Source organism: Heterodontus francisci, chromosome 17 (genome assembly GCF_036365525.1).
Source record: "Heterodontus francisci isolate sHetFra1 chromosome 17, sHetFra1.hap1, whole genome shotgun sequence".
Lineage (NCBI taxonomy): Eukaryota > Metazoa > Chordata > Chondrichthyes > Heterodontiformes > Heterodontidae > Heterodontus > Heterodontus francisci.
The window spans coordinates 33,038,824-33,053,842 of record NC_090387.1 but is presented as its reverse complement, the minus strand read 5'-3'; positions in this window follow the sequence as shown (position 1 = coordinate 33,053,842).

Below are 15,019 nucleotides of genomic sequence, written 5' to 3'. Positions count from 1 at the left end.
GAACATGGTCGCCTCCAGTCAGGGCGCTCCCCCGCCGGCGGAGGAGAGCGCCTCGGCTGTCCGGGCGGCCGACTCCGGGGACAGTCCGGCGGGCGGAGGAGTAGCCAAAACCCCCGGGACGCCCCTCACTGCGGGTGGCGAGGGGGCTCGGGAGTGCGAACTGCTCATCGGACCCATGCCCCGAAACCCTCCTCGGGAGCCGGTCCTGCACAACCCGAGCTGCATCTCGGAAATGCCCTCCGTGCCATTCCAATCGGCGCGGAGGGGTTTCCTGTACGGGCTGCTCCTGCACACTCTCCACTTCCTCGCCCTCGTCAGCCGACCGGACACGCCCTGGTGGTCCGCGTTGCCATCTGGCGGCAAGGGGAAACCCTGATGGAGGTCTCTCTACGCCGGAGTCTTCCCCCTTTACATCGGGGACCTGGGGTGGAGGGTGCTGCACAGAGCAGTCCCGTGCAATAGACTTTTAAGTAGGTTCACGGACTCCCAGCCACCTGTACTTTCTGCGGCCTGGACGAGTCAGTGTTCCAAGTTTATACGGAGTGTGCGAGGTTGCAGCCCCTATTTGAGTATCTGAAGGGGCTGCTCCTCAAATTCTGGCTGCATTTCAGTCCCACGCTCCTGATCTTTGGGCACCCAGTGCGGAGGGGCTTGGACCGGGAGGAGGATCTCCTCGTCGATCTGCTCCTGGGCCTGGCCAAGGTGGCAATTCACAGGTCCAGGTTGCAGGCCGTCAGGGGGTCCGTCCTCCCCGATTACCTGCCCGTCTTCCGCGGTTACGTTTGCGCCCGGGTGTCCCTGGAGAAGGAGCACGCGGTGTCCGCTGGTACGCTTGAGGCCTTCCGCGACCGGTGGGCACCGCAGGGACAGGAGTGCATCGTCGACGCCGAGAAAGGCATTTTAATTTGAGTTTTTTTGTTGATTTATCTGGTTTTAATAAAGTTATTTTAAAACTGTAAATATGTATATAAAGGGAGCCTGAGGAATAAAGGACCCCTCGATGTGAAAAATATAAAAGGGGCCTGGGGTATAAAGGCCACAAAAAAAAATGAAAAAAAGAAAAGAAAAAAAAACGGGGTTAGATACAGAGTAAAGCTCCCTCTACACTGTCCACATCAAACACTCCCAGGACAGGTACAGCACTGGGATTGGCTGCTCTCTGATTTGGGAGCCTGAGTGTTGAGAGCCTCAACGAGGTGCAGCTGAGAGTGCTGGTGGCAGTTGGAGGTTGCAGAGGTGGAGAGAGGAGCTGCACTGTGCAAGGGAGAGCAGCTACCAACAAGCAGAGGAAAACTCCAACAACAGTCTCCATTAAAGAGAAGAAAGGGACATTTTGTGGAAACAAGGCTTTGTCTGGAGGTGGGTGCTGAACACCAGTAATTTACTTTGGACTGTTGGGGGAGGAACAAGTGGCTGGAACAACAAGGGGTGGGGCTGCCAATTCAACAGGAATCTGTGCTGCTGCAAAAGCACACAGGGAAGCTCCCTCCCCACCCCAATTGCCAAGCCTGGGTCAGCTGAAGCTGCCCAGCTAAACAGACGGAAGGGGATAGATAGTGCCTGGGCAGCTTCAGCTGACCCAGGTGAAGACGACTCCCCCAACCAGAAGACCGGAAGACCAACTTCAAAGACTGTTTGTTTTAAGTGTACTGTGAGCACCACCTCCAGAAAGCAAGTCATCCCTTCCAGCCTGCCTTTGCCTCTCCTCTCTTACCTCAGCCTCTCCACTAACCTGTTGTTTGTTTGTTTGTCTTTTCAAATTTTTCTGTGAATCTGTTATTTAGTGTGCAAGTCCACAATTTGGGGTGGGTTTAGCTCTTGGACCCATGGCAAGCCCTTCATCACCGGTGGCGGGGCCCTCTACTACCTACGCAGCTGCAGCTTCTGTGGCTGCCCACGTGGCCCCGTCACCCTTTAAATTATTGACATGCAGCCATGGGGTGAAGAGCTATCCCCACCCCAACATGTCTATTGAGGCCTGCGTTAAGGCAATGGCCGTGGTTGTCGGCCCCTCGGCCATTGTTGCGGCCTCAAAAATGTATGGGAAGGCTGTGTTCTTTTTGAAGACCGAGCGGGCGGTGTCCCTGGCCCTGAGTAAAGGGCTCACTGTGGGGGGGACCTTCCTGCCAGTGGACCCTCTGGGGGCCACTGCGCATCGGATAATGTTGTCCAACGTCCCACCCTTCATTCCCAGTGAGCTCCTCCTCCCCCACCTACACCATCTGGGGGAGGTGAGGTCGGGGATCACCCCAGTCCGGCTTGGTCTTCGGGAGCACAGCCTCCAACATGTCTACTCCTTCCGCCGCCAGTTATTTATGCAGCTGGCGCGGGAGGAGGACACGGAGGGCCAATTTAATGTGGAGTTCCAGGGGACGGCCTACCGCGTCTTTTGGACCTCGGACGGGGCGCGGTGCCACGTCTGCAAGGGGGTGGGGCATGTTCGGAAGAACTGCCCCAACCTCCCGGCCGCCAGCTCCACCTCGGCGGCCCAGAGTGGTTCCACAGCACCTCCTCCCACTCCCCCCGCACATCCAACAGACACCGCTCAGTCGGTTCCGGAGGCTGTGGTTTTCACAGCCTCTGGCGGGGAGGGGAGCGTCCGTCCGAGCGGAAGGAAGACGCGGGGAAAAAAGAAACATCGTGAGGCGCGTCCCCTGGACACTTTGACTCAACCCGAGCCTGAGCTCAGCCCAAAGCCCATTCCCATGGAATCCACCTGTCCCAGGGCTGGGCTCAGGCCCAGGGTGACTAAAAAAGGAAAAAAGGGTGCGGAGGCGGAGGCCTCTGATGACATGGAGGTCTCTGAGTCTCCGTGCCCAAGTGCGAAAAAGAGGAGAAGGCACCCCTCCACAGAAATAACACAGGGCCCTGAGGTGCAGGGCCCGTCTGTTGGAGGGGAGCTGCCTCCTGTTTCTGGTCCTCAGGTTCCCCCTACCGCCACCACCAAGGCTGCAAAGTCCGGGCAGGTGCTCCCGATTCCTCAGGATGGAGGGGAGGGGATGGCCCCGGTACGTGAGGCCCCTCCTGAAGGAGTAAGTGGGGCCCTGCTTGTGGTGGGGGAGCCTGGGGAAACCGCCCATTCTGCCACTGCTACTGGGTCGGGTGTTCTGAATGAAGGGGAGGGCGAGGCCCCAGAGGGTCGGGCCTCCCAGCCGGAGTCCACCACCAACCAGGAGACACCCGACCCAGTTATAACTGAGAATGCTGCCCCACCTGCTGGGCCTGTGGGTGCTGGCGGAGCGGGAGATGGCCTCCTCTCGCCGCCTCCATTCTCGGCTCCGGCTGGTTTCCCGGAGTCGGGAACTTCTGTCTCCCCTGGACCAGTCATTGGCCTGGGGATGGAGGTGGAGGGGGGTCCTGAACCGCTGGTGCCTACAGGCTCCAGTTTCACAATAGAACCCAGAGAGGACTCCTCCGCCATCGATCCTGGGGGTGGGATCGTGACGGAGGCGGGACCAGCTGGCGCGGCCGGGACGTCCGCCCCACAGTGTGTGGTGGATGTGTCGGCCGCTGGCGGTGACGACCCGGAGGAGGATGGGGATTCGGTGCGGGGCACGGAGGATGATCTTGATTCCATCGCCAGTGAGGTGGTGGAGTCCCTCGTGCCTCCCACCGAATCTCCTCTCATCCCCACGGCGGAACTCCGGGATTTCCTCGCGGCTTGCAGAGGTTGCCGCAATAAAGTTCAGCTGGCCCTCGACCGTTGGTCGAATCTGGCGCTGATCATCCAGTCCGTCCGTGCCGCCCTTAAGATAGCGGGCAAGCGCGCGGACGTGAAACTGGTTGAGAGGCGCCGTTTTAATGTGTTCCTCAATGGGTTGCTGGGGGAGTGGAGGGCCAGGTGCACTTCCACTCCCTCCTCACAGTGAGCTGTTGGTGACGGGTTTTACGTACCTTTGACATGAAGATAACCATAGCCAGCCTCAACATCAACGGCAGCAGAGGGGCTCACCGCAGATTTCACAATCTCTCAGTCCTTAGGGAAGGGAGATACGCGGTGAGCTTTCTGCAGGAAACCCACACCGTTCCGGGAGACGAAGCCACCTGGCTCCTGGAGTGGCAGGGTGGGGTCTACATGAGTCACCTCACCCCTATTTCTAGTGGGGTGGCTATCTTGTTGGCCCCGACTTTTCAGCCGGAGATCTTGGGGGTCAAGGAGCTAGTGCCGGGCCGCTTGCTCCACCTCGCCGTTCGCCTGGGTAGCGTGCCGCTCCACTTTGTGAACGTGTACGCGCCCAGGCCCGGCGCGTTGCAAGCGCGCTTCTTTGAAGAAGTGTCCGCTCTCTTGAGCTCCATCGACAGCGGCGAGTGCATCATCCTCGGGGGGGATTTTAACTGCACCCTCGAGGTGGGGGATCGCTCCGGTCCCCAGCGCGGCCAAGCGTCGGTGGAGAAGTTGAGGGGACTGATCAGCTCCCTTAACTTGGTGGACGTCTGGCGGAATCTCCATCCCGACTCCAGCGCCTTCACGTGGAGGTCTGGAGGAGGGGGGTCGCGAATCGACCGCCTCTACATTTCGCAGGCGTACGTCTCCCGCGTTTCGGCGGCCTCCATGCGGCTGGTGCCGTGCTCGGACCACCGCCTGGTGTGGGCGGAATTCACTCCGCTCCGCACGCGGGCGGGGTCCGCGTACTGGCACTTTAACAACCGGCTGCTGGAGGACGTGCGATTTCGGGACTCGTTCTGTCGATTCTGGGCCGACTGGAGAAGGAAGCAGGGGGGCTTCCCCTCCTTGAGGCTATGGTGGGATGTGGGCAAGACTCACATCCGCGTCTTCTGTCAGGAGTACGCGAAGGGGTCGACCAAGAGGCGGGAAGCCGAGGTCGGGCGCCTTGAGAGGGAGGTGCTCGACTTGGAATCCCGCCTCGGTCATGCCGTCGCGGACCCGGCCCTGTGGCAGGCGTACAAAGAGAAGAAGGGCGCGCTGAGGAACCTGCAGCTCATAGGGTCCCGAGGCGCGTACGTGAGGTCGCGGATCCAGATCCTGGAAGATTTGGACCGCGCCTCACCCTTCTTCTACTCGCTGGAAAAATGGCGGGGGGTCCGTAAGCAGCTTGTCGAGCTGCTGGCCGACGACGGATCCTCCATCACGGATCCGGAGGGAATGGGCCTCCTGGTCCGGACGTATTACAGTGCGTTGTTCTCTCCGGATCCGTCCAGCGAGGATGCGCGCAGAGTTTTGTGGGAGGACCTGCCGCAGGTCAGCCCGGAGGGCGCCGAAGGATTGGAGGCTCCGCTCACGTTGGCGGAGCTGACTGGCGCCCTCCACCAGCTCTCGAGGGGCAAATCCCCAGGGCTGGATGGGTTGACCGTGGAGTTCCTCAGGGCGTTCTGGGACGTCCTGGGGGACGATTACGCGCGGGTCCTGGGGGAAAGCCTGGCGACCGGGGAGATGCCCCTCTCGTGGCGCAGGGCGGTCATCGTCCTGCTGCCGAAGAGGGGCGATCTCCGCCTGCTTAAAAACTGGCGTCCGGTCTCCCTCCTCAGCACGGATTATAAGATCTTTGCCCGGGCTATGTCTACCCGCCTGGGCTCCGTGCTGGCCCACATGATCCACCCCGACCAGTCCTACACGGTCCCGGGCCGGTCCATCCAGGACAACATCCACCTGGTCCGGGACCTGATCCATCTTTCCCAGAGGACTGGTCAGTCGGTCGCCTTTCTCTCCCTCGATCAGGAGAAGGCGTTCGACAGGGTGGATCACGATTACCTTTTCGGGACTCTGCGCGCTTTCGGACTCGGGCCGCATTTCGTGGCCCGGGTCCGACTTTTATACGCCGCCGCAGAGTGTCTAGTCAAAGTTAACGGGTCCTTGACGGCGCCCCTTCGATTTGGGAGAGGAGTGCGTCAGGGGTGCCCCATGTCCGGCCAATTGTATACCATCTGCGTGGAGCCCTTCCTGTGCCTGCTTCGCAGGAGGTTGACGGGATTGGCTCTGCGCGAGCCGGCCATGCGGGTCGTCCTCTCGGCTTACGCCGACGACGTGCTCCTCGCAATCACAGATCCCTTTGACTCGCGGAGGATGCGCGACTGCCAGCAGACCTTTTCTGCCGCGTCCTCCGCGAGGATCAATTGGGAGAAATGTTCCGGACTCCTGGTTGGTCAGTGGCGGGTGGATTCCCTGCCGGAGGAGATGACACCTTTTGCGTGGAGCACCACGCACCTCCTCTATCTGGGAGTCCACCTTAGCCCCGCTGAGGAAGCCTGGCCGGCAAACTGGCAGGAGTTGGAGGCGAAAGTCACCGCTCGGCTGGGGCGCTGGACAGGACTGCTCCGAGTGCTTTCCTACAGGGGCCGAGCGTTGGTCATAAACCAACTGGTGGCCTCCATGCTGTGGTACCGGTTGGTCACTTTGGCCCCGCCCCCTGTATTTGCCACCAAGATCCAGAAGAAACTCGTCGATTTCTTCTGGGGCAAGAGGAAACACTGGGTCTCTGCCGCGGTCCTGAGTCTCCCGATCGAGGAGGGCGGTCAGTCGCTGGTGTGCGTCCGCACCCAGGCTGCGACTCTCCGCCTTCGGACCCTGCAGAGATACCTGTACGTCGAGCGTCCTCCCAGATGGTGTGCGCTGGCGACGTATTTTTTCCGCCAGTGTCACTGCCTTCAAGACGACACGCAGCTCCCGGTGGAGTCCGTTAGCCGCGCCTCTCTGAGGGAGTTGCCTGTCTTTTACCGGGATCTTTTCCGAGTCTGGAACATGGTCGCCTCCAGTCAGGGCGCTCCCCCGCCGGCGGAGGAGAGCGCCTCGGCTGTCCGGGCGGCCGACTCCGGGGACGGTCCGGCGGGCGGAGGAGTAGCTGAAACCCCCGGGACGCCCCTCACTGTGGGTGGCGAGGGGGCTCGGGAGTGCGGAGCGATCCCGGCCGAGCTGACCCCCGCTGGGCCGGAACTGCTCATCGGACCCAGGCCCCGAAACCCTCCTCGGGAGCCGGTCCCGCACAACCCGAGCCGCCTCTCGGGAATGCCCTCCGTGCCATTCCAATCGGCGCGGAGGGGTTTCCTGTACGGGCTGCTCCTGCACACTTTCCACTTCCTCGCCCTCGTCAGCCGGCCGGACACGCCCTGGCGGTCCGCGTTGCCATCTGGCGGCGAGGGGAAACCCCGATGGAGGTCTCTCTACGCGGGAGTCTTCCCCCTTTACATCGGGGACCTGGGGTGGAGGGTGCTGCACAGAGCAGTCCCGTGCAATAGGCTTTTAAGTAGGTTCACGGACTCCCAGGCCACCTGTACTTTCTGCGGCCTGGACGAGTCCGTGTTCCACATTTATACGGAGTGTGCGAGGTTGCAGCCCCTATTTGAGTATCTGAAGGGGCTGCTCCTCAAATTCTGGCTGCACTTCAGTCCCACGCTCCTGATCTTTGGGCACCCGGTGCGGAGGGGCTTGGGCCGGGAGGAGGATCTCCTCGTCGGTCTGCTCCTGGGCCTGGCCAAGGTGGCAATTCACAGGTCCAGGTTGCGGGCCGTCGGGGGTTCCGTCCTCCCTGATTGCCTGCCCCTCTTCCGCGGTTACGTTCGCGCCCGGGTGTCCCTGGAAAAGGAGCATGCGGTGTCCGCCGGTACGCTTGAGGCCTTCCGCGACCGGTGGGCACCGCAGGGACTGGAGTGCATCGTCGACGCCGAGAATGGCATTTTAATTTGAGTTTTTTGTTTATTTATCTGTTTTAATAAAGTTATTTTAAAACTGTAAATATGTACATAAAGGGGGCCTGAGGGATAAAGGCCCCCTCGATGTGAAAAATATAAAAGGGGCCTGGGGTATAAAGGTCACCTTGTAAAAAAAAAAAAAAACGGAGTTAGATACAGAGTAAAGCTCACTCTACACCGTCCCATCAAACACACGCAAAAAAAAAAGAAAAAAAAAAACCTGCCACCTGATCTTGTGTGGAGGAAAATTCCTTCTTCTGAAGACTTAAACGCCTGTGAAAGCAGCATGGAGAAGAAAATCCCAAACAGTGTGGGCGCGAGAACACAGCCCTGTTTCACGCCACTCAGGATAGGAAAGGGGTCTGATGAGGTGCTGTCATGCTGAATTGTGCCTTTCATATTGTCATGGAATGAGGTGATGATACTTAGTAGCTTTGGTGGACATCCGATCTTTTCCAATAGTCTGGAGAGGCCACGTCTGCTGACAAGGTCAAAGGCTTTGGTGAGATTAATGAAAGCAATGTAGAGGGGCATCCGTTATTCGCGGCATTTCTCCTGTGTCTGACGAAGGAAGAACAGCATGTCAATGGTCGATCTCTCTGTACGAAAGCCACACTGTGCCTCAGGGTAGACGCGCTCGGCCAGCTTCTGGAGCCTGTTTAAAGCAACTCAAGCAAAGACTTTCCCCACTATGCTGAGCAGGGAGATTCCATGGTTACTGAAGGGTCACTGACCCGAAACGTTATCTCTGCTTCTCTTTCCACAGATGCTGTCAGACCTGCTGAGTGGTTCCAGCGTTTCTTGTTTTTGTTTGAGATTCCATGGTAGTTGTTGCAGTCACCGCGGTCACCCTTGTTCTTATAGAGGGAGATAATATTGGCATCGCGCATGTCCTGAGGTACTGCTCCCTTGTCCCAGCACAGGCAAAGCAGTTCATGGAGTGCTGAGAGTATAGCAGGCTTGGCACTCTTGATTATTTCAGGGGTAATGCCGTCCTACCCAGGGGCTTTTCCGCTGGCTAGAGAATCAATGGCATCACTGAGTTCCGATTTTGTTGGCTGTACGTCCAGCTCATCCATGACTGGCAGACACTGGGTTGAATTGAGGGCGGTCTCAGTGACAACATTTTCCCTGGAGTGCAGTTCGAGGTAGTGCTCCACCCAGCTTTCACAAGTGAATTTAGAAATTTTTTAACAGCTGTGGATGAGAAATTCTGCTCGTGTTGATGCGCGGGTAGCCCTTCTGCTTAGAGTGATGCAGCTTCTTTGGTTTGAGTCTAACCTTGCTGCACACCAGGGAGTGGTCGGCGTCGCAGTCCGCACTGTGGAAGCTGTGTGTGATTTGAATCACTGTTTAAGGAGGCTCGCCTTTTTTAAAATTCATTCATGGGATGTGGGCGTCGCTGGCCAGGCCAGCATTTATTGCCCATCCCTAATGGCCCTTGAGAAGGTGGTGGTGAGCTGCTGCCTTGAACCGCTGCAGTCCATGTGGGGTAGGTACACCCACAGTGCTGTTAGGAAGGGAGTTCCAGGATCTTGACCCAGCGACAGTGAAGGAACAGCGATATAATTCCAAGTCAGGATGGTGTGTGACTTGGAGGGGAACTTGCAGGTGGTGGTATTCCCATGTATGTGCTGCCCTTGTCCTTCCAGTTGGTCGAGTTCGCGGGTTTGGAAGGTGCTAAGCAGCCTTGGTGCATTGCTGCAGTGCATCTTGTAGATGGGACACACTGCTGCCACTGTGTGTCGGTGGTGGAGGGAGTGAATGTTTGTAGATGGGGTGCCAATCAAGCGGGCTGCTTTGTCCTGGATGGTGTCGAGCTTCTTGAGTGTTGTTGGAGCTGCATCCATCCAGGCAAGTGGAGAGTATTCCATCACACTCTTGACTTGTGGCTTGTAGATGGTGGATAGGCTTTGGGGTGTCAGGAGGTGAGTTACTCAACTCAGGATTCCAAGCCTCTGACCTGCTCTTGTAGCCATGGTATTTATATGGCTACTCCAGTTCAGTTTCTGGTCAATGGTAGCCCCTAGAATGTTGATAGTGGGGGATTCAGCAATGGTAATGCCATAGAATGTCAAGGGGAGATGATTAGATTCTCTCTTGTTGGAGATGGTCATTGCTTGGCACTTGTGTGGTGCGAATGTTACTTGCCCCTTGTCAGCCCAAGCCTGGATATTGTCCAAGTCATGCTGCATTTCTACACGGACTGCTTCAGTATCTGAGGAGTCACTAATGGCGCTGAACATCGTGCAATCATCAGCGAACATCCCCACTTCTGACCTTATGATTGAAGGAAGGTCATTGATGAAGCAGCTGAAAATGGTTGGGCCTAGGACACTACCCTGAGGAACTCCTGCAGTGATGTCCTGAAGCTCAGATGATTGACCTGCAACAACCACAACCATCTTCCTTTGTGCTAGGTATAACTCCAGCCAGCAGAGGGTTTTCCCCCTGAATCCCATTGACCTCAGTTTTGCTAGGGCTCCTTGATGCCATACTCGGTCAAACGCTGCCTTGATGTCAAGGGCAGTCACTATCACCTCACCTCTTGAGTTTAGCTCTTTTGTCCATGTTTGGACCACGGCTGTAATGAGGTCAGGAGCTGAGTGGCCCTGGCGGAACCCAAACTGAGCGTCACTGAGCAGGTTATTGCTAAGCAAGTGCCGCTTGATGGCACTGTTGATGACACCTTCTATCACTTTACTGATGATTGAGAGTAGGCTAATGGGGCGGTAGTTGCCCGGGTTGGATTTGTCCTGCTTTTTGTGTATAGGACATACCTGGGCAATTTTCCACATTGTCGGGTAGATGCCAGTGTTGTAGCTGTACTGGAACAGCTTGGCTAGGGGCACGGCAAGTTCTGGAGCACAGGTCTTCAGTACTACTGCCGGAATATTGTCAGGGCCCATAGCTTTTGCAGTATCCAGTGCCTTCAGTCGTTTCTTGATATCATGTGGAGTGAATCGAATTGGCTGAAGTCTGGCATCTGTGATGCTGGGGACTTCAGGAGGAGGCCGAGATGGATCAGCAACTCGGCACTTCAGGCTGAAAATTGTTGCAAATGCTTCAGCCTTATCTTTCGCACTGATGTGCTGGGTTCCCCCATCATTGAGGATGGGGATATTTGTGGAGCCACCTCCTCCAGTTAGTTGTTTAATTGTCCACCACCATTGTCGGCTGGATGTGGGAGGACTGCAGAGCTTAGATCTGAATCGTTGGTTATGGGATCGCTTAGCTCTATCGCATGCTGCTGACGCAGTTTGGCATGCAATTAGTCCTGGGTTGTCGCTTCACCAGGTTGACACCTCATTTTGAGGTATGCCTGGTGCTGCTCCTGGCATGCCCTTCTGCACACCTCATTGAACCAGGGTTGGTCTCCTGGCTTGATGGTAATGGTAGAGTGGGGATTATGCCGGGCCATGAGGTTACAGATTGTGGTTGAGGACAATTCTGCTGCTGCTGATGGCCCATAGCGCCTCATGGATGCCCAGTTTTGCATTGCTCGATCTGTTCGAAATCTATCCCATTTAGCACGGTGATAGTGCCACACAACACGATGGATGGTATCCTCAATGTGAAGGCGGGACATCGTCTCCACAAGGACTGTGCGGTGGTCACTCCTACCAATACTGTCATGGACAGATGCATCTGCGGCAAGCAGATTGGTGAGGACAAGGTCGAGTATGTTCTTCCCTTGTGTTGGTTCCCCCACCACCTGCCGCAGACCCAGTCTAGCAGCCATGTCCTTTAGGACTTGGCCAGCTCGGTCAGTAGTGGTGCTACCGAGCCACTCTTGGTGATGGACATTGAAGTCCCCCACCCAGAGTACATTTTGTACCCTTGCCACCCTCAGTGCTTCCTCCAAGTGGTGTTCAACATGGAGGAGTACTGAGTCATCAGCTGAGGGAGGGCGGTAGGTGGTAATTAGTAGGTGGTTACCTTGCCCATGTTTGACCTGATGCCATGAGACTTCACGGGGTCCAGAGTTGATGTTGAGGACTCCCAGGGCAACTCCCTCCCTACTGTATACCACTGTGCCACCACCTCTGGTGGGTCTGTCCTGCCGGTGGGACAGGACATACCCGGGGATGGTGATGGCAGTGTCTGGGACATTGTCTGTTAGGTATTATTCCGTGAGTATGACTATGTCAGGCTGTTACTTGACTAGGCTGTGGGACAGCTCTCCCAACTTTGGCACAAGCCCCCAGATGTTAGTGAGGAGGACTTTGCAGGGTCGACAGGGCTGGGTTTGCCGTTGTTGTTTCCGGTGCCTAGGTCGATGCTGGGTGGTCTGTCCAGTTTCACTTCTTTTAATAGCCTTGTAACAATGAGGTCCAGCTGGTGCCAACGACGCGATCTTGGGTGCCTCCATGAAACCTGGTGACAGGGTTTCGTGTGAACGAATGAGTTGGTGATGCAGAGGTTACGATAGGTACACAACTCAAGCATTCTCTGTCCATTCTCATTTATCGTACCAACGCCATAGCGCCCAAGGCAGGAGGGCCATGAGTCATGGTCAGCCCCAACCCTGGCATTAAAATCCCCCAGCAGGAATAGGTGTTCGGTGTTGGGGATGCTACTAATGATATTATGCAGTTCCTCGTAGAACTGGTCTTTAGCTTCAGGTGGGGAGCAGAGTGTTGGAGCATAGATGCTGAGTAGGTGTACTAGACCAGAGGCGGTGAACAGTCGGATGGACAGTATGCGTTCCGAGCCATTTGAGGGAGGCTCTATCATGCTGAGCAAGGAGTTTCTGATGGCGAAGTCCACTCCATGCTGTCTTTGTTCTTCAGGATCCCTACCCTGCCAGAAGAAGATGTAGTCTTGCTCTGTTAGAGATCCACTCGCAGGGAGGCGTGTCTCCTGAAGTGCTGCAATGTCTACATTGAGTCTACTGAGCCATCATTAATAACGAGCTGACTAGACTCAATCTTGCCATTGTCAACTATTTTATCAGGTCATGCTGATAATGTAAATTATTCTGAGATCAGATTTCTCTGCTGCTACTTCTCCTCCTTCTTTGGCCTCCTTATCTCGAGAGACAGTGGGTAAGCGCCTCGAAGTGGTCAGTGGTTTGTGTAGCAGCGCCTGGAGTGGCTATAAAGGCCAATTCTAGAGTGACAGACTCTTCCATAGGTGCTGCAGATAAAATTGGTTGTGCGGGCTCTCTCCTTGCGCTTCTGTCTTTTTTCCTGCCAACAGCTAAGTCTCTTCAACTCGCCACTCTTTAGCTCTATCTTTATGGCTGTCCACCAGCTCTGGGCACCACTGGCAACTGACTCCTATAACTTGTGGTCAATATCACAGGACTTCATGTCGCGTTTGCGGATGTCTTTAAAGTGGAGACATGGATGGCCAGTGGGTCAGGTACCAGTGACGAGCTCGCTGTACAATGTGTCCTTGGGGATCCTACCATCTTCTATGCGGCTCACATGGCCAAGCCATCTGAAGCGCCGCTGACTCAGTCGGGTGTATATGCTGGGGATGTTGGCTGCCTCGAGGACTTCTGTGTTGGAGATTTTCTGCTAACAGTTGATATTTCCCCCAGTATTACACCCAGTGTATTACAAAGTGCTTGTATTTCTTGCACCAATGAGAGTTTTGCATATAAACTGTGTTAGCTTCAATAAAAGAGAACAATTAACAACAGGTTCTCTGCTTTTAGCAGTCCCTTTCAGATTCCAGTCAGGTAAACTTGTTAAATTTCATGTAATTACATTACTTTTAATGGAAATTCCATCTAAACTCAACTGTTCGATTGTCTAATGCAAGCACAATATTTCAAAAACAATAATTTTGATTAGTTCAAGTGTTTAACCACTTTATGGTAAATTGTTTTTAAGATAACAGCTCCTGACCTCATTACAGCCTTGGTTCAAACTTGGACAAACGAGCTAAACCCCAGAGGTGTGGTATGAGTGACTGCCCTTGACATCAAGGAGCCATAGTAAAACTGGAGTGAATGGAAATCAGGGGGAAAAACTCTCCACTGGTTGTAGATGTTCCTAGCTCAAAGGAAGATGGATGTGGTTGTTGGAGGTCAATCATCTCAGTCCCAGGACATCACTGCAGGCATTCCGCACCGTAGTGTCCTAAGCCCAACCATCTTCAGCTGCTTCATCAATGACCGTCCTTCCATCATAAGGTCCGAATTGGGGATGTTCGATGATGCTTGCACAATGTTCGCAAATCCTCAGATAATGAAGCAGCCGTCTCCAGATGCAGCAAGATCTATACAACATCCAGTCTTGGGCTGAGAAGTGGAAGTAACATTTATGCCACACAAGTGCCAGGCAGTGACCATCTCCAACAAGGGAGAATCTAACCATCACCCTTGATATTCAATGGCATTACCATCGATGAATCCCCCACGATCAACAAGCTGGGGGGCACCATTGACCAGAAACTGAACTGGACCAGCCACATAAATACTGTGGCTGCAAGAGCAGGGCAGCAACTGAGAGTTCAAATCCTGGAACTACCTTCCAAACAGCAGTGTTGATGTACCTACACCCCAGGAACTGCAGTGGTTCAAGAAGGCAGCTCATCACCACCTTCTCAAGGGCAATTAGGGATGGGCAATAAATGCTGGCCTCGCCAACAATACCCACATCCCATGAACAAATAAAAAAAAATACATTTCCATAACATGATATAATTGTGTCAGTGTTGTCACATTGTTAGCTAGGATGTATATCTTATAGAATGACGGGCCATAGATAAAAGAATAAATGTAAAGATTTAGAAGAGAGAAACTCGTTTACACAAAGAGTTGTGAAGCTGTGAAATTCACTTTCAGGGCTACTGGTTGTGAAACTATGCCAACACTCAAGATTAGATTGAAGAGATGGATGAAGGAAAAAGGGTTTTATGGATTATTTAACAGGCTGGGTAAATGTGATTAGGACTGTTTGCTCACATGGAGACTAAAAGTCAACATGGACTGGTTGGACTGAATGGCTTGATTCTGTGTTTTAACTTCTAGCTAGCATTTTGTGTAACTGAGGCAGATACATCAGTGCAGCATGTAATTACTGGTACTTTAAAGGATGCATGCTTGGAATGTTTAGCTCTGATTTTAACCCAGCCTCTCCAGCAGGTCAGGTGTCTGGTTTACTCATCACCCGAGACTTCTTTGACATTTCTGCTGGACAGTTAAGTTAAAACTAGGGTTTTTGACTTCAGGAATTTCATTAACTGTATTCATAGAATCATAAAAGCACAGGAGGCCATCATTTGGTCCATCATGTCTGCCACTCATGCCCACTGCAGCAGACTGGGCCTCAGTTTAATTTCTCATCCAAAACAACCACATCTAATGATGCCTCCACAGTCCTGCATTGAATTATCAGCTGAAATATGTGCTGAAGTCTGT